The 23,719-nt window shown below is 37.8% G+C and overlaps 2 long non-coding RNA genes across 3 annotated transcripts; both read right to left on the bottom strand.

Moving 5' to 3' along the window:
* LOC149150310 (uncharacterized) lies at window positions 1-22,869 on the bottom strand. Of its 2 annotated transcripts, XR_016263126.1 has the most exons (22): window positions 22,752-22,869; window positions 22,516-22,615; window positions 22,301-22,357; window positions 22,041-22,115; window positions 19,712-19,789; window positions 19,547-19,621; window positions 19,231-19,302; window positions 18,399-18,928; window positions 17,805-17,874; window positions 17,638-17,714; window positions 11,481-11,796; window positions 11,247-11,345; window positions 11,032-11,107; window positions 2,536-2,579; window positions 2,397-2,443; window positions 1,967-2,197; window positions 1,621-1,831; window positions 1,422-1,529; window positions 975-1,119; window positions 686-890; window positions 402-545; window positions 1-246 (listed from the first exon to the last, which is right to left on the bottom strand). It is a non-coding gene; the product is annotated as an uncharacterized LOC149150310 (long non-coding RNA). The 2 variants fall into 2 exon arrangements; XR_016263127.1 differs by lacking the exons at window positions 17,638-17,714; window positions 17,805-17,874; window positions 18,399-18,928; ... (5 more) ...; window positions 22,516-22,615; window positions 22,752-22,869 and adding an exon at window positions 11,897-11,977 and having other exon boundaries at window positions 7-246.
* On the bottom strand, window positions 12,236-17,520 carry LOC149150311 (uncharacterized). The gene is made up of 11 exons (XR_016263017.1): window positions 17,221-17,520; window positions 16,985-17,084; window positions 16,770-16,831; window positions 16,512-16,586; window positions 13,988-14,061; window positions 13,823-13,897; window positions 13,540-13,721; window positions 13,311-13,392; window positions 13,067-13,116; window positions 12,856-12,953; window positions 12,236-12,312 (listed from the first exon to the last, which is right to left on the bottom strand). It is a non-coding gene; the product is annotated as an uncharacterized LOC149150311 (long non-coding RNA).
* Window positions 22,870-23,719: the final 850 nt, after the last annotated feature.

The following is a 23,719-nucleotide window of genomic DNA, read 5'->3' as shown; positions in this document are numbered from 1 at the left end:
AATATGAGCAATAAATATCTGTATTGTTTTTATGTTTTAAAAGTCCATAAAAACAAAACACAAAGGCTGCGGCAATGGAAAAATATGAGCAGTAGATATATGTATCGATGTTGAAGTTGAGATTAGAGAATAAACTCTTAATTAGCTTGCCATGAAACCAGTGATTTGGATAAATTGGGAGCCTTTGAATTCTTAGCCTATAATGAGGAACATTAGGCAAGAACCTTCTACAGTGATGATCCTGAACTGAACACCATTACCCACAATTACCCACATAATTTTGAAGACCAGAATAAACCCCTAATCAGATCAATGTAACAATAAATTATATATATATATATATATATATATAATGGGAATCATTAAAATGAAACTAGTCTTTAGGTAAAAGGCTCTGTTACCTTAAATGCCATCATAAGGAGACCTTGCCACCAGTTCACCAGAAGCAGATATACAAGCAGCGGCTTCTTCTAAATTTGTGTCAACAATGTCATTATTCATAACAATCCCACTAGCTGGCTGCCACATCTGTGGTGGAATCATTACTACATAAAAAACAACTGCAAATTATATATCCAAAAGTATAACAAACAAATAAATAAAACAAGCTAAAATAAAAAGGAAGCAAATAACAACTACTAAAGAACCCCAAATAACAACTACTAAAGAACCCCAAGAACCCCACCTTTCCAGGATTCGGTCACTCTGCGAGAGCATTGGATGGTAGTACTAAAACAGAAACACCGGAATTGGTGTATATCACTCTTACTACCTGCAAAATAGCCGCACCCCAAGAACCCCACCTTTCCAGGATTCGGTCACTCTGCGAGAGCATTGGATGGTAGTACTAAAACAGAAACACCGGAATTGGTGTATATCACTCTTACTACCTGCAAAATAGCCGCATCACTTGTTTGGATCGATCAATATCGACAGAATTTAGTGTTTTCTGTAATAGAAGGATGATTGCATACCTCACTCGCATGCAACCTGAGAGTACTACACTGACCCGAATCATTGATTCAGTCAATTTCCAGTTCTTGCTCGTTTGTTTGCTCGTTTGTAACCTCATCTAGAAGCCTTGGTTTAACTTTTGGGGTCAGACTGCTATCTATACTACTGTGCACACATGTTTCGAGTGTCAGATATTGTTTAAAAGGGGAAAAGAACAAAATCCTATGCTATATGTAAACTTGAAAGCAACAATATCTGGACTCTCGAGTGAAAGTTTAGAAAATGATAAGACAAACTAAATTGAATATCGCTGGACAAATATGCTAGATTCTAAAGAATTATACTTGAAAGCAACAATATCTGGACTTTGGAGTGACAATTTAGAAAATGATAAGACAAACTAAATTGAATATGGTTGGACAAATATGCTAGATTCTAAAGAAATCATTCTAGGGGAAAGCACTTACAAAATTGGTCATTGACACTGCAGGTGGAAGTCTCCCTGAACGTTCTATACCGTTGGGAAGGGAACCAGGAGCATTGACGGCGGGAGGCATGACATTCACAATTGAAGTCTGAATAGTAAAATGATTAGTTAGAATTTAAACTTTACTATTAATTAGTAGTGCATGCACGCAGTAAATGTGCATGGAAGAAGCAATTTACCTTTGTTGGCATTGTCACTGGTGCCACCCTCGTTCCCTCCAAGGATCACTCTCCAACATGCAAATTAAGCGAAATCCCTCTGCATTGGCTAAGATCTTTGTGCCATTGTCGTTTGTTGTGACTTACTGAAACCTGAAACGAAGGTGATTGGCTAAGATCTTTGTGCCACTGTCATTTGTTGTGACTTACTGAAACGAAGGTGAGGACTAGCCTGCAGCTTTTTGGAAATAATACAAAGATTAGATCAAGACAACTTAAAATAATGCGTTGAAACTTTTTTGGTCAAAACCATTATCTTTCAAACTATAAAAATAAACCATCCTCATCTTAAAAAATAACTTCTTACCAAACTACCCTCAACATCAATTGTTGCCAGGATATTGGTGTTATCCATGTCCCAGAACTTTATTTGAAATTCGTCACCAGCTGCCAAGAACCTATTCCTAGTTGTATCAAATTGCACAACACTTGAGGAACGCTTCCTAAAACCACAATATGTCTGCTTGATTGTTCCCTCACTTTCATTCCACTCAACCAGGTATGAATCACCATCTTTACATGCTCCACAAGAGAAGAGCTTAATAAAACACAAATGATTATAAACTTCAGAAAAGGCATAGTCTTGAAAGAGCAAACATAGAAAATTGGAGAAAGTAACATTCATGTGGAAAGGGCATAGTCTTAACAGAGCAAATATAGAAAATCGGAGAAAGTAACACTCAAATCCACATGAAGACACTTTACAAACTAAGTGTCATTCCAAGTTGACATTTTACCTTGTTCCATCAGCAGCACTATAAGTCATTGTAGTGCACCAGAGGCCCTGCAAGAAATATAGAAAATTGGAGAAAGTAACACTCAAATCCACATGAAGACACTTTACAAACTAAACATCATTCCAAGCTGACATTTTACCTTGTTCCATCTGCGCTATAAGTCATTGTAGTGCACCAGAGGCCCTGCAAGATCATACAACCAGGGTTTGATCTTTCCATCAATAGATGTAGAAAAAATACACTGCATGCATACTAACAAAGAACCAAATTCCGTCTATCTTTAGGCAATAAAGTATTTTTCACATGGCCAAAAATTAGTAGGAAGCCAAACATCAAACAAAAATAGAATATGCAAACCTGAAAACAACTGGAATTTAATATTAAACTTAATTGCTTTCTTAGGGCATCCGAGCACTCATAACAAGACACAAGAAATAAATTGACCTTGTTAATTTTCTTCGATCATATATTTCTTAGGGCATTTGAGCAGGTCGATTTTCTTCGATCATATATTTCTTAGGGCATCTGAGCACTCATAACAAGACAAGAAATAAATTGACCAGATCATGGCCACCTTGAAGGACGATGGCCTTCATCCAAGATGGTCGATTTTCTTCGATCATATATTTCTTAGGGCATCTGAGCACTCATAACAAGACAAGAAATAAATTGACCAGAACATGGACACCTTGAAGGACGATGGCCTTCATCCCAGATGTTTTCCATGTATCGCACTCAACGAAATATCTTCAAGCATCTTTAACCTTGATAAGGGGATGACCCTATATCAACATGTATTTGCTAATCTTACCATACCTCTTTTCTCTTTCCTTTTTATCTTGCTAGTCTATATTAGAAAATTTCCTCCTTTTTATCTTGCTAGTCTATATTAGAGAAAATTTCTTTTGATTTTACATGAATAAAGGGCTGCATCCCACCAACAATCTATTAAAATTGACAACTAGGGCCAAATTCCACTTTGGAATTCCACTTTGGATAACTCATTTGGAGATAATGATTCCAAATCTCCTTTGATTTTACATGAATAAAGTGCTGCGTCCCAGCAACAATCTATTAAAATTGACAACTAGGGCCAAATTCCACTTAAAGTGCTGCGTCCCACCAACAATCTATTAAAATTGACAACTAGGGCCAAATTCCACAACTAGGGCCAAATTCCACTTAAAGTGCTGCGTCCCACCAACAATCTATTAAAATTGACAACTAGGGCCAAATTCCACTTTGGATAGCTCATTTGGAAATAATGATTGCATTGAATTCCTCTTTTCAAGAGGACCAAAATCGACCTACCTTCAATGCTACATGATCAAACTTAATTGCTTTCTGCTTTCTTAGGCATTTGAGCACTCATAACAAGACACAAGAAATAAATTGACCAGTTGGCCTTCACCCAAGATGTTTTCCATGTATCACACTAAACGAAAGATAGATGATGGCCTTCATCCAAGATGTTTTCCATGTATCACACTCAACGAAATATCTACAAGCATATTTAACTTTGATAAGGGATGACTCTATATCAACTTGTATTTGCTAATCTTACTTTTAGCTCTTTTCTCTCTCCTTTTTATCTTGCTAGTTTATATTACAAATTTTCTTTTGATTTTACATTAATAAAGGGCCGCGTTCCACCAACAATCTGTTACCAACAATGTTACCAACAATCTGTTAAAACTGGCAACTAGGGCCAAATTCTACTTTGGACAACTCATTTGGAGATAATGATTGTATTGAATTCCTCTTTTTGAGAGGACCAAAATTGACCTAAAGATCATCAAATTTGGACAAGGGAAAATGTATTTTCAAATTGTAAGCCCACATGTGCATATTTGATCAGGTCGGCTATAAATACAAGTGACCTCAACCTCATTTGAACATTATGATGAGATATTCTTCTATTCTCTTTTTTGTTTTTGGCTCGCAAAGGTTTGAGGCAGATCCACAGAGGAATGGGTTTGCACAAAGGTGAAATTACAAGGTCCAAAGCTCGCATCATTGTTTTAGGGTTTTGGGCCTCAGTCGCAGGCATTCATAGAGAGATATCGGTTGCAGTCAATCGCTGGCCGATTCATCCTTGCGACTGAAGCATTTTAGTTGCTTGCACAACATGTCCTCCATGCGACCGAAAGTTAGTGTTTGGTTTTTCAGTTATCTGAAGTTTTCGCTCGTCGATTGCAGTGTTCGACAATTGATCGCAGACAATGACAATTCATTATAGGCTTCTGAATTAGGGTTTTGAGTATGAGCATGGTTGGGTTCATCTCATGGATATTGTTTAGTTGGATTTTGTTGGATAAGCTGAGGGTTTTGCACCCAAAGTTGTGGGTGTGAATCCATGAAGAGATTTGATGACTTGGCACTTGGACATGATAGAGCACCCTTAAAGGGGCAAGGGGTTGCTTCAAGCACACAAAGAGTCTTTGTCACTATGGAAAAATGAATGTTTATATGTTTTGAGTCGCTGAATTGTTTTAAAGATCAAGTCGGCCTTAGTTAAAGAGTCCCGTCTTGAAGGGATAAATGTCACCCTAAGAGAAAGATATAAATATGTGAGAGGATAGACCTCATTCCACACATCCAAGGAGCAACACATCAAAGAATATACCTCCGAAATCGCTGCAGATTAGGAGTTCAAGTGAAGTGGAGAAGGAGCAATTTGTGTCTTCTTGAGACTGTTTTGACGACGATATTGATAGGCAACAGGCCGAGGACTAAGAGGGTAATTTTAGGCAAATTTTGTGCACGTTTGAGGAGGTTTTTCTCTGTGTTTCATGCTGCAGGTTCTTTGGATTGATTACAGGTGAACGACACATCTTTTGGGGAGGGCAAAGAGACCTAGTAGGATGCCTAACCTAGGCCACAATGACAATAGGGGACAACGTAGTTAGAAGAGGCCTGAAGTGAGGGAAAACGCAAGTTTTGTATTGGAATTTAGGGCTGATGTTTGCCCTCACTAGAGCTCAGAAATTGCACTGAAGCCGAAATCAAGTGGAGAAGGAGGAGGTTGCAGGAAAAGGTATGCTTGCCCTTATGTTTTGATGTTTTTTAGTGGATGGTCGTCCTAGTTTGGACAAAGTTTGAGGGGCATCTAAAGGACTGTGTGGAGGGTAAAAGAAGGCGTCCTTGCAGCGCTAGATCAATTTGACAAGGAATTTGGCTGCTATAAGAAGGAAAAACTTTGAGAAGCCTAAGGGTTTGGTTCTCAGAGAAATAAGGGTAGCCAATTAGGCTTATGAATCATCCCTAAGTTAATCATCGGAGAAGGACTATAGACAATCATAGTGGGCAACCCTCCATGCCCTAAGATTGTCTACATTGGAGCAGCACAAGAAGACAATAGTGGAAGAAGTCCCAATGAGCTGAGGAGCAACAATGGGTAATCTCGGAGTTATTCACAAACAAATTTGTGAACAACTCACAAGAAGACCCTATGTGTTGATTCATTGATGGACTAATGATCCGCTAAAGGGCAATTGGTGGACGTGTTTAGAGACCTAAACGAGCGAGATTCATTGATAGAGGCAGATTGGTGTTGTAGTTTGGGAGCCAAAGGATTGACATATGTGTTTAGGACACATGGACTGAAAGGGTTGTGGAGCGCTAGATCATGTTGGAATTTCTAAGTCTAACTATTAGAAATTTTTCCTGTACTTTCTGATTTATTTCTTCCTACTTGTTTCATTAATTAACAAGTTATTTACCATGTAAATACTGAAAATAAATACAAGTACAATGTCAACACATACAAATCAACTAAAGGAAAAACAAGCACACAAGTGACACTGTAATTTTTGGACTAATGTCCCCGGAAAAACCTAATGTGGGAAAACCAGTGCAGCGATCTGAGGGTTTTATTATTACGCAGTTTCAAAATACAATCTGGGTGCCAGTCATGGCTCACCCAACAGAGAATTCCCTCGACAGTAGTACCTCTTAGTAAGAGACAGATATCAACTCTAATCCACTCCACGAAATCTCCCAGCGTCAGCCTCTCTGGCCCAGCGTTAGCCTCTCGGGCCCAGCGTTAGCCTCTCGGGGCTCTGCATCAGCCTTTGCGTCTCCCATGCTGGCCTCCTCAGGCTCTACGTAGCGCCTGGCTGCCTCTGCGTGGCCTTTGGCTACTTCTGCGTGGCCTCTAGATGGCTCTGCATCAACCCTCTCCCGGCTTCTGTGTGGCCTCTAGCTGGCTCTGCATCAACCCTCTCCTGGCTTCTTCGCTGATGCTCCCAGTACTATCTCCGCCTCTCTGCTACTGCATTCACTGCCCCTCAACTACAACTTTTTCGATTTCCTCGGCAAACCCTGCCCCAAAAAATCAAATTCTTGATGAACTCGGTGTGTCCTCCAACTGACCCTCAAGTCTCTTCTTATACTTTTCTCGTTGACAATTCAACGACTGAGATTAAGTCCCTAATCAACAACTAAGATTAGATCTGGCTTGATCCATGACTTTTGGACCATTCTAACTCAGTTTTATATTAATTCACATTAATATTTTGTTTTCCCTAAGTCTAAACTTAGGGACTCCATTAAAAATATTAATTATTTTAATATCTCCCAAATTGGTTAGATTCTACCAAAACCATTTTTGGGTCTTGGACTTAGGGATTCCACTAAAAATATTAATTATTTTGATATCTTCCAAATTGGTTAGATTCTGCCAAAACCATTTCTGGGTCTTGGAGATCTCATGTGCTTTACCCTCACCACCAATTTTCAAGGCTAGAGCACATCCGATGCTACGCCGAATCAACACTCCTTAGCGAGGATTGTGCTCTAGTAATACTCCTCACTGAGCATCACCCTGATCATCTGGCATCGGTCCCTCTGTTGATGCTAGCCCTGCTACCCAACATTCTCTGCAATGTTGCATCATGTACTACTACCCATGGCCCTGCCACTACCACTGCTACATTTGTACAGTAGCTCCCTCTGCATTCGTGCTGCTGCCCATGGCCCTGCTACTTCCGCTGTTGCATCTGCCCTTCAACCCCTCTCATCATGCTGCATCGTGCTGCCCATAACATTGCCACTGCTAACTGCTGCAGTGCAACTTAGTTACTAAGAAGTAAGTAATTGATCTCCCAACTTTGACATCTCCGTCAGGCCAGAAATACTCTGATGCTGAAGCTCCCTCTGTCACTGACGAGTTCTCCCTCTCTGACCTCTGCGCTACTGCAACAACTCTGTGCATCTCGCACTACTACCTCATGTTGTCTTGAGACACCTACACTGTAGTTCCCTCTGTTGCTCCATTTGCATCCGTCTCTACCGACATCTACCAGTCCTGCTACTCTTCGGGGCTCCTGTAGCAAGGTATGATCCAAGAGGTTGGGTACCTCAAGGATCTTGCCCCTCATTGCTTGTAGTCCATCTGACTATAGCTCAATGTCTCCCCACTTCCTTTCAAGTGGCGCATGAACACTCATGGCACAGTCATCATCTGTCTCCACTTCTTTCTCTGCCCTTGTTGGTGCAGCCTTGGTCTCAAAAGCCTCTCCCTTGCTCTTCTTCCTCGGACACTAGCTCGCATAGTGACCTAGTTCCCAACATTTCTTCCTGCCTTGGTTAGCGTTTTCATCTCTTCTTGACGAAGAGCCACCCACAGTTCCACCCAATCTGGAAAGGTCGACCTGCCAATATGCTCTCGACAAATACCTCCCAATCCTCTAAGACTACGTTCAATGAGGTCCTCACCATCATCTCCTCATTCGGCATGGCCCCTATGGAAGTCAGCTGATCTCGGATCTCCTTCAATTGACCGAGGAAGGTGTCTATCTATTCTCCTTTCTGCATCTAGTATGACTGCAACTGATTTTCTAGTAGCATCTTCCTCTGCACGGAAGTATGCTGATACAATTTTGTCAGGGCCTCCCACATCGCATTTGTTGTGTCCTTTTCGGCAATATGTGGTACTACATGGTCCTTGACCCCGTCAAGGATGATGCTCTTGGCCCTCGCCATTGCCTCCTCGTACTTTTCGTTCTTATCCGGGTCAACTGGGATCGCTATCGTGTTCAAGGCGAAGTGCTTGAGACAATTCCTGTCTAGAACGGACAAGATCCTGGCCTTCTAGACTACGAAGTTTGAGGCTCTGTCTAGTCTGTCTTGATCTCTTACCCCATTCACTGCCATTTCGCTGCTCCTCTTTCGACTCTTCCGAGTCTCTCTACTTCCCTCCTGGAAGTTCTCGGTGTGACTCCCTCTGAGCCTCGATTTCCCTCTTGGAAACCCCTCTGTCAATGTCGAGATGCCCATACTTCGATCATTAGTGCAGCTGCACCACTGATCTGGATTTCTTGGCTAGAAATCCTCGACAGCAACTCCCTCCTCCTTGGTCTTGCCCTGTTGGGTACTGTTCTGACCACATTACCCCACCAGCTTCATTCTGCAACTTACCCACATCGTCCTATGCCCCAGCAAACTGAAGGTTATAGCCTCTAGGCTCTGCGCAATCCTGACACCAACAAAATCTGCACACTGAAGGTTATAGCCTCTAGGCTCTGCGCAATCCTGACACCAACAAAATCTGCACTTCCTGGCCACGGGTGTCAATCCTTCCTCACTGAGAAAGATGATCGGGCACTACATAGGTTAGGTCTACTCCTTTCTGCCATTGCATTGATCCTTTTCTCGGCTCAAGCTGATGACACATGCACTATGTCACCCCTACCTTGCTGCTTTTCCGCTAGGAACAACTTCTGTCATTCGGAACAACTGTTTTTGTTGTTGTTGCTCTGCTCGGCTGATGCCCTCAGTTATCCTGTGATCTACAACCATGCTCCGATACGATGTTGGAATTTCTAAGTCTAACTGTTAGAAATCCTTCCACAACTTTCTGATTTATTTTTTCCTACTTGTTCCATTAATTAACAAGTTATTTACCATGTAAATACTGAAAATAAATACAAGTACAATCTCAACACATACAGATCATCAACTGAAGGAAAAACAAGCACACAAGTGACGCTATTATTTTTGGACTAATGTCTCCGGAAAAACCCAATGCGGGAAAACTGGTGCAACAATCTGAGGGTTTTATTATTAAGCAGTTTTAGAATAAAATCTGGGTGCCAGAGATGGCTCACCCAATAGAGAATGCCCTCGATAGTAGCACTTCTCAGTCGGAGACAGATATTAGCGCCAATTTTCCCCACGAAATCTCCCAGCATCAGCCTCTAGGGTCTGCGTTAGCCTCTCTGGCCTAGCGTCGGCCCCTGGAACCTCTACATCTCCCACAATAACCTTCCTCAAGATCTGCGCACCTCCTGGCTGCGTCTGCGTGGCCTCTGGCTACTTTTGTGTGGCCTCTAGCTGGCTCTACGTCAACCCTCTCCTGGCTTTTGCGTTGATGCTCTCTCAGCTTTGCACTGATCCTGTCGGTACTATCTCTATCTCTCTGCTACTGCATTCACTGCCCCTCAGCTGCAACTCTGATCACTCCTTCGATTTCCTCAGCAAGCCATGCCCCAAAAAATCGAATTCTTGATCAACTCGGTGTGTCCTCCACCTAACCCTCAAGCCTCTTCTTATGCTTTTCTCGTTGACAATTCAACCGCTGAGATTAAATCCCTAATCAACGACTACGATTAGATCTGACTTGAGCCATGACTTTTGGACCATTCTAACTCGGTTTTATATTAATTCACATTAATATTTTATTTTCCATAAGTTTAGATTTAAGGCTCCATTAAAAATATTAATTATTTTAATATCTCCTAAACTCGTTAGATTCTACTCAAACCATTCTGGGTCTTGGAGATCTCATGTGCTTTAGCCTCTCCACCAATTTTCGAGGCTAGATCACATATGCTGCTACCCGAAATCAACACATCAACAAGTAGGTCAAGTGTTGTCATATTCAGGGTAGATTGGTTGAAGCACTGACACTGAACCCTAGTTTGTATTTCTTGTATTAGTGATTGTATGAGGGCCATGATCCCTGATACTAGAGCCCTAAACTATGTACTACAATTTGTTAATATAACGAAGTTGGGTTGTTGAAAAATGATAAGAAGTCTATTTATGTACATGTTGATTTTTTGTTTTATTTATTCCATTGTGCAAAGTAGTTTGTTGTGGCATTTGTGTCGGTTGTGTCATAGATTCTTAGACCCTAACCTACATTTTCTAGTGACGTGGGAAAACAACATCCTCGTCTCTAGTGAACATTGTGTAGGGGTGTGCGTGTGATGTGGAGCAAAAAAGCACATAAATTTAAACATTCCATTTGATATATATGTCAAACAACTAACTGAGTGTTACTACCTTACTACCTTATAACCATGTTAGAAGGAAAAAACTTCATGTAAACAAATAATAATAACACTATTTTGTTGGAAACCAACATGATTCACCCATCCTTTGCGTGGCATTTACATTGCCTATCTACTCAACTCGACCCTCGAGTGACTACAATTGTAGTCACTCAATTCACAAACTAATATTCTATATGAGATCATGAATAAAGCACGAGTTTAAATAACAAATATACAAAGCGATGTATTAAACATACACATACCTACCCTACTACCTAAGAACCATGCTAGAAGGGAAAAACTTAAAGTAAACAAATAATAATAGCACTATTTTGTTGGAAACCAACATGACTCACCCATCCTTTTGGGTGGCATCTACATTGCCTATCTTCTCAACTCGACCCTTCAAGACACTACAATTATAGTCACTCACTGCACAAAGTAATATTATATATGAGATCATGAATAATCACGAGTTTAAATAACAAATATACAAAGCGATGTATTAAACATACACATCCCTACCCTCCCTTGGCTAATATTTTAGCAAGGGATAGAATAAATCACTTACAATTTGTAGAATGTCTCACCCATCCTCTTTCGAAGTTGTAGAATGTCTAATGCATCTTTACCACTTCACCTTTGTAGATTGTACAATTGTAGCTCTTCACTATATAAAGAAGATCAGTGTAGTTGATTATGACAACATAGATAAAGCATATAATAAATTGAATAGCAAAAAAATGGAGCCACAAATTAGCAAAATATACTTTTAAGTGAAAAAGCATTAGGTGTGTTGACTCACCCTCATTTACGAACAATAACCTCAATAACCTCCATTTTTTGTCTGCTTGCTTTGTTTCCTTTTCCACACCAACAAATGAAACCGAGACCAAATTACAAAGAACGTGAACAAAAAAAGGAAAACGAGTACAACAAACCCAATAAATGAAACCAAGACAAAACTACAAAAATAGAGACAAACAAAAAGGTGAAACAAAGAAAAACGATTACAACACAAAGCATGGCCATGCTCAAACTCAACAAAAAAAACATGAACAAAGAAAAAAATGCAAACACCCGTTCTGCACATTATCTCTCTTGCAATGTACCGTCCTCTCCTGGAAGGAAAAGAAGTAAACTGAATAAGGTTAAAATACACATAGTTAGTAATGGTACACATATTTCAAAACCAATAATTATTCATAATAGGAAACATACTTTTCCTAGAGTTTGTTTTATAACAATGAATGATCTCTTTTGTATTCCACTTGCTTGTACTCATCAGAACAACAAGTCAACAAGTCATCTGGAAGGAAAAGAAGTAAATTGAATAAGGTTAAAATATACATAGTAATGGTACACATATTTCAAAACTAATAATTATTCATAATAGGAAACATAACTCCCCTAGAGTTTGTTTTATAACAATCAACAATCTCTTTTGTATTCCACTTGCTCGTTCTCATCGGAATGAGAAAGATACAAAATAAGCTATTAGAATTGTTATATAAATTAAACTAGAGATTACAATTAAATTATTAATCATAATAAGAAACACACCTTTTTTTGAGTTTGTTATATAAAAAGAGAGGTCATTTTGTATTTCACTTGTTCATGCTCACTGAACAAATATTCTGCAATAAATACATAAAAAAATTATTAAATTTCTAATAAAAGTTAAACTAGAAAGTTTGAGGCATGAACTTGTCGTGCAACTTAGTTTGAGTCCAATTGTATTCCATGCCATATCAAAAAAAATATAAATTTTCTAGACTACATGTACTTGTACTAGGAATAATACAAACAATGATTTCATAAGAGGTAATTTCTTTTTTGTTTGAAAATGAATCTAAACATATCTAAACAAATTGAACTCCAAAAACCATAGGGTCCAGAAGGCAATAGTGTTGTATGTTGGCACGATGGTTGATTGGTTGAAAGGTCAATATGTTTGCTTGCTCAACTTTACCCACCTCTTCTTGCTTGCTCAACTTTACCCATCTCTTCTATAGAGCATGTACTATGGAGAGCCAAAAAAAAATACAAATTTAAAAAAACCATCTGATGTATACGTGAAACCACTAACTAAATAAAACAACCCAAGAACCATGCTCAAAGGAGAAATAGTAGTGCTAACAAATAATAAAAATACTATTTTATTGGAAAACTAAACTCACCCATCCTCTATGTTCCATTTTCATTGTTTAAAGTATCTTCTCCACTCTACCATCCCAGCATTGTTTAAAGTATCTTCTCCACTCTACCATCCCAGACACTACAACAGTAGTCACTCACCGCACAAGGTAATCTTGTATGTGAAATCATGAAAAAACCACAATAGAAATTGAATAAAAAATATACATAACGATAAATTAATCATACACATACCTGCTAACTCTTCAATAATATCATAGCAGCAACAATTCTGAACAATAAGCCTGGAAATGTGAACCCCGTTATAACTTTTCTCTCTATTTCGTATCAAATTTTTCAGAAAATCTCAAACCTCACACCCATTAACAAGATCATACTACCTTGAAGCCATGACAAAAGGATGAATCATTGTGCAAGCAACATATATTACGGTGGATTAAAACACAATATTATTATGTAGGAAAAAAATATGGCTCACCAATCCTTTGCGATATGTTTGTAGAATCTCTATGGTATTTTCACCACTTCACATTCATAAACTATACAACTATAGTCGTTCACTACACAAAGAAAATAAATATAGTCGAGTATGAGACCACATATAAAAAACCATATAATAAATTGAAAAGCAAGCAAATAAAGTCACGAACGAGGAAAAGATAGATAATTGTGAGTGAAGTGCATTGTGTACAGTTAGGGTGATTCACCTTCATTTATCAATGATAACCTCCACCTCATTTCTTTCATTTTTTCTCCATGCAAACAAAACCAACACCAAACTACAAGAAATGAGAAAATGAGTACAACACAAAGCATGGTCACTCTCAAACTTGACTAAAACAAAACATGTAGACAACAAATTATATCTATTGCAGTGTCCTCTCCTCCGCTGAAAAGAAAAAAGTGGGGTGATTAAGGTTAAAATACCAACATAGATATTAATGATAGGCATATTTAAAAACTGATAATTATTTAGAATAACAAACATACCTCCTTTAGAATTTGTTGTTTAACGACAGACATTGCTTTGTATTCCATTTACTTGTGCTCACCAAAACAAGCCATCTACAACAGATACATAATAAAATATTAGAATCATTATACAAGTTAAATTAGAGAGTTGAATGTAATAATCAATCATAATATGAAACATACGTGTCCTTGAATTTTGTTATATAAAGGGGGATAATCCATTATGTATTTCACATATTCTCACTGGAATCGACCATCTGCAATAGATACAAAACAAACTATTAGGATTCTAATAAAACTTAAACTAGAGAGTTGAAGGCAGGAACTTGTCATCCAACCTAATTACAATCCATTTATATTCCATGCTATATCTCAAAATATATAAATTTTCTAAACTAGAAGTAATTCTACTAGGTATAATGCACTTAATGTTTTCATAAGAGAAATAATTCTTTTTGTAGACGGATCTAAGAATATTTAAACATATTGAACACCCAAAATCCTAGAGGCCACAAGGCAATAGTGTTGTCTATTAGCACAATGGTTGATTGGTTGAAGGGTCTATATGCTTGCTTGCTCAACCTTACCATCCTCTGTTGAGATTTGTAGCTTGGTAGGTACTCCAAACCCTAGGGTACAAGGTTGTGAAGGATTCGGAAACACATGGGATTTGTGGGCAAGTGTACCTAGAGGCCACAAGGCAATAGTGTTGTCTATTAGCACAATGGTTGATTGGTTGAAGGGTCTATATGCTTGCTTGCTCAACCTTACCATCCTCTGTTGAGATTTGTAGCTTGGTAGGTACTCCAAACCCCAGGGTACAAGGTTGTGAAGGATTCGGAAACACATGGGATTTGTGGGCAAGTGTACCCAAGCTGCGGGCTTTGCACCCAAAGTTGTGGGTGTGAATCCATGAAGAGAATCGATGACTTGGCACTTGGACATGATAGAGCACCCTTAAAGGAGCAAGAGGTTGCTTTAAGCACCAAGAGAGCCCTTGTCAATGTGGAAAAATTAACGTTTATATGTTTTGAGTGGGTGAATTATTTTAAAGATCAAGTTGGCCTTAGTTAAAGAGACCCTTCTTGAAGGGATAAATGTCACCCTAAGCGAAAGATATAAATATGTGAAAGGAGAGAGCTCATTTCACAAACCCAAGGAGCAACACATCAAAGAATATACCTCTGAAATAGATGAAGATCAAAAGGAGTTCAAGTGAAGTGGAGAAGGAGCATTTTTGTGTCTTCTTGAGACTGTTTTGAGCACAATATTGATAGGCTACAAGCTGAGGACTAAGAGGTGAATTTTGGGCAAATTTTGTGCATGTTTGAGGAGATTTTTCTCTGTGTTTCAGGCCGCAGGTTCTCTGGATTGATTGCAGGTGAACGACATATCTTTTGGGGAGGACGGAGAGGCCTAATAGGATGTCTAACCTAGGCCACAATCACAACAGGGGACAACGTAGTTAGAAGAGACCTGAAGTGAGGGAAAACACAAGTTTTGGATCAAAATTTAGGGTTGATGTGTGCCATCACTAGAGCTTAGAAATTGCATTGAAGCTGAGGTCAAGGGGAGGATGTTGCACAACGAGGTATGTTTGTCCTCTTGTTTTGATGTTGCTTTTTAGTGGATGGTTATCCTAGTTTGGACAAAGTTTGAGGGGCATCTAAAGGACTGTGTGGAGGGTAGAAGAAGGTGTCCTTGCAGCCCTAGATCAATTTGACAAGGAAATTGGCTGCTATAACAAGGCCAAACTTTGAGAAGCCTAAGGGTTTGGTTCTTGGAGAAATAAGCGTACCCAAGGAGGCTTACGAATCATCCCTAAGTTAACTGTTAGAGAAGGACTATAGACAATCATAATGGGCAACCCTTCATGCCCTAAGATAGTTTACATTGGAGCAGCACAAGAAGGCAATAGTGGGAAGAAGTCCCAAAGAACTGAGGAGCAACAATGGGTAATCTCAGAGTTATTCACAAACAAAGTTGTGAACAACTCACAAGAAGACCCTATGTGTTGATTCATTGAGGGACTAATGATCAGCTAGAGGGCAATGGGAGAGTCGTGTTCAGAGACCTAAAGGAGCAAGATTCATTGATAGAGGCAGATTGGTGTTGTTGTAGTTTGGGAGCCAAAGGAACGACATATGTATCCGAGACACATCGACTGAAAGTGTTGTGGAGCGCTACATCAACCAGTAGGTCAAGTGTTGTCTTGTTCAAGGTAGATTGGTTGAAGGGCTGACACCGAACCCTAGTTTGTATTTCTTGTATTAATGATTGTATGAGGGCCATAATCCCTAGTACTAGAGCCTTAAATAATGTACTACAATTTGTTCATATAACGAAGTTGGGTTGTTGAAAAGTGGTAAAAAGTTATCTATTTATGTACATGTTGATTTGTTGTTGTATTTATTCCATTGTGCAAAGTAGTTTGTTGTGGCATTTGAGTTGGTTGTGTCATAGATTCTTAGACCCTAACCTACATTCTATAGTGACGTGGAAAAACAACATCCTCGTCTCTAGTGCACATTGTCTAGGGGTGTGCGTGTGATGTGGAGCAAGAAAGCACATAAATTTAAACATTCCATTTGATGTATATGTCAAACCACTAACTAAGTGGTACTACCCGAGAACCATGCTAGAAGGAAAAAACTTCAAGTAAACAAACAATAATAACACTATTTTGTTGGAAACCAACACGACTCACCCATCCTTTGTGTGGCATCTACATTGCCAATCTTCTCAACTCGACCCTCCGAGACACTATAATTGTAGTGACTCACTGCACAAAGCAATATTATATATGAGATCATGAATAAAGCACGAGTTTAAATTACAAATATACAAAGCAATGTATTAAACATACACATACCTGCCCTACTATACGAGAACCATGCTAGAAGGAAAAAACTTCAAGTAAACAAATAATAATAACACTATTTTGTTGGAAACCAACACGACTCACCCATTCTTTGTGTGGCATCTACATTGTCTATCTTCTCAACTCGACCCTCCGAGACACTACAACTGTAGTCACTCAATGAATAAAGTAATATTATATATGAGATCATGAATAAAGCACAAGTTTAAATAACAAATATACAAAGCGATGTATTAAACATACACATACTTGCCCTTCCTTGGCTAATATTTTAGCAGCTAATAGAATAAATCACTTACAATTTGTAGAATGTCTCACCCATCCTCTGCCACAGTTGTAGAATGTCTAATGCATCTTCACTTCACCTTTGTAGATTGTACAATTGTAGCTCTTTGCTGCCTAAAGAAGATCAATGTAGTTGATTATAACAGCATAGATAAAGCATATAATAAATTGAATAGCACAAAAATGGAGCCACAAATTTGCAAAATATACTTTTCAGTTAAGCGCATTGCATATAGGTGTGTTGACTCACCCTCATTTACGAATAATAACCCCCATTTTTTTTGTCTGCTTCCTTTGTTTCCTTTTCCACACCAACAAATGAAACCGAGACCAAACTAAAAAGAACGTGAAAAAAAAGAAAGAAAAACAAGTACAACAAACCCAATAAATGAAACCAAGACAAAACTACAAAAAAAGAGAAAAAAAGGTGAAACAAAGAAAAACGATTACAACACAAAGCATGGCCATGCTCAAACTCAACAAACAAAAAAACAACAAAAAGGAAAAAAATGCAAACACCCGTTCTGCACATTATCTCTCCTGCAATGTACCGTCCACCATCCTCTCCTGGAAGGAAAAGAAGTAAATTGAACAAGGTTAAAATACACATAGTTAGTAATGGTACACATATTTAAAAACCAATAATTATTCATAATAAGAAACATACCTCCGCTAGAGTTTGTTTTATAACAATGAACGATCTCTTTTGTATTCCACCAGCTCGTGCTCATCAAAACAAGTTATCTACAAAAGATACAAAATAAGCTATTGGAATTGTTATATAAATTAAACTAGAGATTAGAATGAAATTATTAATCATAATAAGAAGCACACCTTTCTTTGAGTTTGTTATATAAAAATAGAGGCCATTTTGTATTTCACGTGTTCTCACTGGACAAATATTCTGCAATAAATACATGAAAAATATTAAATTTCTAATAAAATTTAAACTAGAGAGTTTGAAGGCATGAACTTGTCATGCAACTTAGTTCGAGTCCAATTGTATTCCATGCCATATCACAAAAAAAATATAAATTATTGCAAAAAATATAAAATTTTTAGACTAGATGTACTTTTACTATGAATAACACAAACAATGCTTTCATAACAAGTAATTTTTTTTTGTTTGAAAATGAATCTAAACAAATTGAACTCCCAAAATCATAGGGTCCACAAGGCAATAGTGTTGTATGTTAGCACAATGGTTGATTGGTTGAAGGGTCGGTATGCTTGCTCGCTCAACATTACCCACCTCTACTATAGGGCATGTACTATGCAGAGCCAAAAAAAATACAAATTTAAAAAAACCATGTGATGTATATGTGAAACCACTAATTGAGTAATACAACCCAAGAACCATGCTCGAAGGAGAAATAGTAGTGCAAACAAATAATAAAAATACTATTTTATTGGAAAACTACGACTCACCCATCCTCTATGCTCCATTTGCATTGCTTAAAGTATCTTCTCCACTCGACCATCCCAGACACTACAACAGTAGTCACTCACCGCACAAAGTAATCTTGTATGTGAAATCATGAATAAACCACGATAGAAATTGAATAAAAAATATACATAACAATAAATCAATCATACACATACTTGCTAGCACTTCAGTAATGTTATAGCAACAACAATTATGAACAATAAGCCTATAGAAACAACAATTATGAACAATAAGCCTGGAAATGTGAACCCCGTTATAGCTTTTCTCTCTATTTCGTATCAAAATTTTTGGAAAATCTCAAACCTCACACCCATTAACAAGATCATACTACCTTGAAGCCATGACAAAAAGATGAATCATGGTGCAAGCAACATATATTACAATGGATTAAGGCACAATATTATTATGTACGAAAAAAATATGGCTCACCAAACCTTTGCGATGTGTTTGTAGAATCTCTAAGGTATTTTCACCACTTCACCTTAATAGACTATACAACTGTAGTCGCTCACTACACAAAGAAAATAAATATAGTTGAGTATGAGCCACACATAAACCATATAATAAATTGAAAAGCAAGCAAATAGAGTCACAAATGAGGAAAAGATAATTGTGAGTGAAGTGCATTGTGTATAGTTAGGGTGATTCACCTTCATTTATCAATGATAACCTCCACCTCATTTCTTTCATTTTATAGTTGAGTATGAGCCACACATAAACCATATAATAAATTGAAAAGCAAGCAAATAGAGTCACAAATGAGGAAAAGATAATTGTGAGTGAAGTGCATTGTGTATAGTTAGGGTGATTCACCTTCATTTATCAATGATAACCTCCACCTCATTTCTTTCATTTTTTCTCCGTGCGAACAAAACCAAGACCAAACTACAAGAAATGAGAAAACAAGTACAACACAAAGCATGGTCTCTCTCAAACTCGACAAAAACAAAACATGTAGACAACAACAACAAAAAAATTGCAAACTTCCCCCTTGCACATTATATCTATTGCAGTGTCCTCTACTCTACTGTAAAGAAGAAAAGTGGGGTGATTAAGGTTAAAATACCATCATAGATAGTAATGATAAGCATATTTAAAAACAGATAATTATTTAGAATAAGAAACATACCTCCTTTAGAATTTGTTATTCAACGATAGACATTGCTTTGTATTCCATTTAGTTGTGTTCACCAGAACAAGCCATCTACAACAGATACATAATAAAATATTAGAATCATTATACAAGTTAAACTAGAGAGTTGAATGTAATAATCAATCATAATATGAAACATACATGTCTTTGGGTTTTGTTATATAAAGGTGGATAATCCATTATGTATTTCACGTATTCGTGCTCACTGGAATCAACCATCTGCAATAGATACACAATAAACTATTAGGATTCTAATAAAAGTTAAACTAGAGAGTTGAAGGCAAGAACTTGTCATCCAATTTAATTACAATCCATTTATATTTCATGCTATATCTCAAAATATATAAATCTTATAAATTACTAGGAATAATGCAATTAATGTTTTCATAAGAGAAATAATTCTTTTTGTAGAGAGATCTAAGCATATTTAAACATATTGAACACCCAAAATCCTAGATGCCACAAGGCAATAGTATTGTCTATTAGCACAATGGTTGATTGGTTGAAGGGTCTGTATGCTTGCTTGCTCAACCTAACCACTCTCTGCTGAGATTTATAGCTTGGTAGGTACTCCAAACCCTAGGGTACAAGGTTGTTTAGGATTTGGAACCACATGGGATTTGTGGGCAAGAGTACCCAAGCTGTGGGCTTTGCACCCAAAGTTGTGGGTGTGAATCCATGAAGAGATTTGATGACTTGGTACTTGGACATGATAGAGCACCCTTAAAGGAGCAAGGGGTTGCTTCAGCACCAAGAGAGCCCTTGTCACTGTGGAAAAATGAACATTTATATGTTTTGAGTGAGTGAATTGTTTTAAAGATCAAGTCGGCCTTAGTTAAAGAGACCCTTCTTGAAGGGATAAATGTCACCCTAAGCGAAAGATATAAATATGTGAGAGGACAGAGCTCATTCCACACATCCAAGGAGCAACACATCAAAGAATATAACTCTAAAATAGATGAAGATCAAAAGGAGTTCAAGTGAAGTGGAGAAGGAGCACTTTTGTGTCTTCTTGAGACTATTTTGAGGACAATATTGCCAAGGGCTAAGATGTGAATTCTGGGCAAATTTTGTGCACGTTTGAGGAGATTTTTCTCTATGATTCAGGCCACAGGTACTCTGGATTGATTGTAGGTGAACGACATATCTTTTGGGGAGGGCGGAGAGGCCTAGTAGGATACCTAACCTTGGCCACAATCACAACAGGGGACAACGTAGTTAGAAGAGGCTTGAAGTGAGGGAAAACACAAGTTTTGGAGCAGAATTTAGGGTTGACATGTACCCTCACTAGCGCTGAGAAATTGCATTGAAGTCGAGGTCAAGGGGAGCAACAAGAGGTTGCAGAACAAGGTATGTTTGTCCTCTTGCTTTGATGTTGTTTTTTAGTGGATGGTTATCCTAGTTTGGACAAAGTTTGAGGGGCATCTAAAGGACTGTGTGGAGGGTAGAAGAAGGTGTCCTTGCAGCCCTAGATCAATGTGACAAGGAATTTGGCTGCTATAAGAAGGACAAACTTTGAGAAGCCTAAGGGTTTGGGTTTGGTTCTTGGAGAAATAAGGGTAGCTAAGGAGGCTTATGAATCATCACTAAATACATTGTTGGAGAAGGACCATAGAAAATCATAGTGGGCAACCCTCCATGCCCTAAGATTGTTTACATTGGAGCAGCACAAGAAGGCAATAGTGGGAAGAAGTCCCAAAGAGCTGAGGAGCAACAGTGGGTAATCTCAGAGTTATTCACAAACAAAGTTGTAAACAACTCACAAGAAGACCATATGTGTTGATTCATTGATGGACTAATGATCAACTAGAGGGCAGTTGGAGAGCCGTGTTCAGACACCTAAAGGAGCAAGTTTGATTGATAGAGGCAGATTGGTGTTGTTGTAGTTTGGGAGCCAAATGAACGACATATGTGTTCGGGACACATGGACTGAAAGGGTTGTGGAGCACTACATCAACAAGTAGGTCAAGTGTTGTCTTGTTCAAGGTAGATTGGTTGAAGGATTGACATCGAAACCTAGTTTGTATTTCTTGTATTATTGATTGTATGAGGGCCATGATCCCCGGTACCACAGCCCTAAATAATGTACTACAATTTGCTAATATAACTAAGTTGGGTTGTTGAAAAGTGGTAAAAAGTTGTCTATTTATGCACATGTTGATTTTTTGTTATATTTATTCCATTGTCCAAAGTAGTTTGTTGTGGCATTTGAGTTGGTTGTGTCATAGATTCTTAGACCGTAATCTACATTCTCTAGTGACGTGGAAAAACAACATCCTCGTCTCTAGTGCACATTGTCTAGGGGGTGTGTGTGATGTGCAGCAAGAAAGCACATAATTTGAACATTCCATTTGATGCATATGTCAAACCACTAACTGAGTGGTAGTACTCGAGAACCATGCTAGAAGGAAAAAACTTCAAGTAAACAAACAATAATAACACTATTTTGTTGGAAACCAACACGACTCACCCATCCTTTGTGTGGCATCTACATTGCCTATCTTCTCAACTCGACCCTCCAAGACACTACAATTGTAGTCACTCACTGCACAAAGTAATATTATATATGAGATCATGAATAAAGCACGAGTTTAAATTACAAATATACAAAGCGATGTATTAAACATACACATACCTGTGCCCTACTACACGAGAACCATGCTAGAAGGAAAAAACTTCAAGTAAACAAATAATAATAACACTATTTTGTTGGAAGCCAACATGACTCACCCATCCCTTTGCGTGGCATCTACATTGTCTATCTTCTCAACTCGGCCCTCCGAGACACTACAATTGAGTCACTCAATGAATAAAGTAATATTATATATGAGATCATGAATAAAGCACGAGTTTAAATAACAAATATACAAAGTGGTGTATTAAACATACACATACCTGCCCTTCCTTGGCTAATATTTTAGCAGCTAATAGAATAAATCACTTACAATTTGTGGAATGTCTCACCCATCCTCTGCCACAGTTGTAGAATGTCTAATGCATCTTCACTTCACCTTTGTAGATTGTACAATTGTAGCTCTTTGTTGCCTAAAGAAGATCAATGTAGTTGATTATGACAACATAGATAAAGCATATAATAAATTGAATAGCACAAAAATGGAGCCACAAATTAGCAAAATAGACGTTTCAGTTAAGCGCATTGCACATAGCTGTGTTGACTCACCCTCATTTACGAATAATAACCCCATTTTTTTGTCTGCTTCCTTTGTTTCCTTTTCCACACCAACAAATGAAATCAAGACCAAATTATAAGAACGTGAAAAAAAAGGAAAACAAGTACAAAAACCAATAAATGAAACCAAGACAATACTACAAAAAAGAGAAAAAAAGGTGAAAAAAGGTGAAACAAAGAAAAACAATTACAACACAAAGCATGGCCATGCTCAAACTCAACAAACAAAAAAAATGAACAAAGAAAAAAATGCAAACACCAGTTCTGCACATTATCTCTCCTGCAATGTACCGTCCTCCCTGGAAAGAAAAGAAATAAACTAAACAAGGTTAAAATACACATAGTTAGTAATGGTACACATATTTCAAAACCAATAATTATTCATAATAGGAAACATACCTCCCCTAGAGTTTGTTTTATAACAATGAACGATCTCTTTTGTATTTCAATTGCTCGTGCTCATCAGAACAAGTCATCTACAAAAGATACAAAATAAGCTATTAGAATTGTTATATAAATTAAACTAGAGATTAGAATGAAATTATTAATCATAATAAGAAACACACCTTTCTTTGAGTTTGTTATATAAATAGAGAGGTCGTTTTGTATTTCACGTGTTCTGCACACTGGACAAATATTCTGCAATAAATACATAAAAAATATTAAATTTCTATTAAAAGTTAAACTAGAGAGTTTGAAGGCATGAACTTGTCATGCAACTTTGTTCGAGTCCAATTGTATTCCATGCCATATCACAAAAAATATAAATTTTCTAGACTAGATGTACTTGTACTAGGAATAATACAAACAATGCTTTCATAAGAGGTATATTTTCTTTTGTTTGAAAATGAATCTAAACATATCTAAACAAATTGAACTCCCAAAACCATAGGGTCCACAAAGCAATAGTGTTGTATGTTAGCACGATGGTTGCTTGGTTGAAGGGTCAATATGCTTGC

This window comes from Pinus tabuliformis, chromosome 9 (assembly GCF_031772625.1).
Source record: "Pinus tabuliformis cultivar Carrire ecotype Pingquan chromosome 9, CPIR1, whole genome shotgun sequence".
NCBI classification, from domain to species: domain Eukaryota; kingdom Viridiplantae; phylum Streptophyta; class Pinopsida; order Pinales; family Pinaceae; genus Pinus; species Pinus tabuliformis.
The sequence above is the reverse complement of the archived record's forward strand: the minus strand, read 5'-3'. Positions and strand labels throughout refer to the sequence as shown.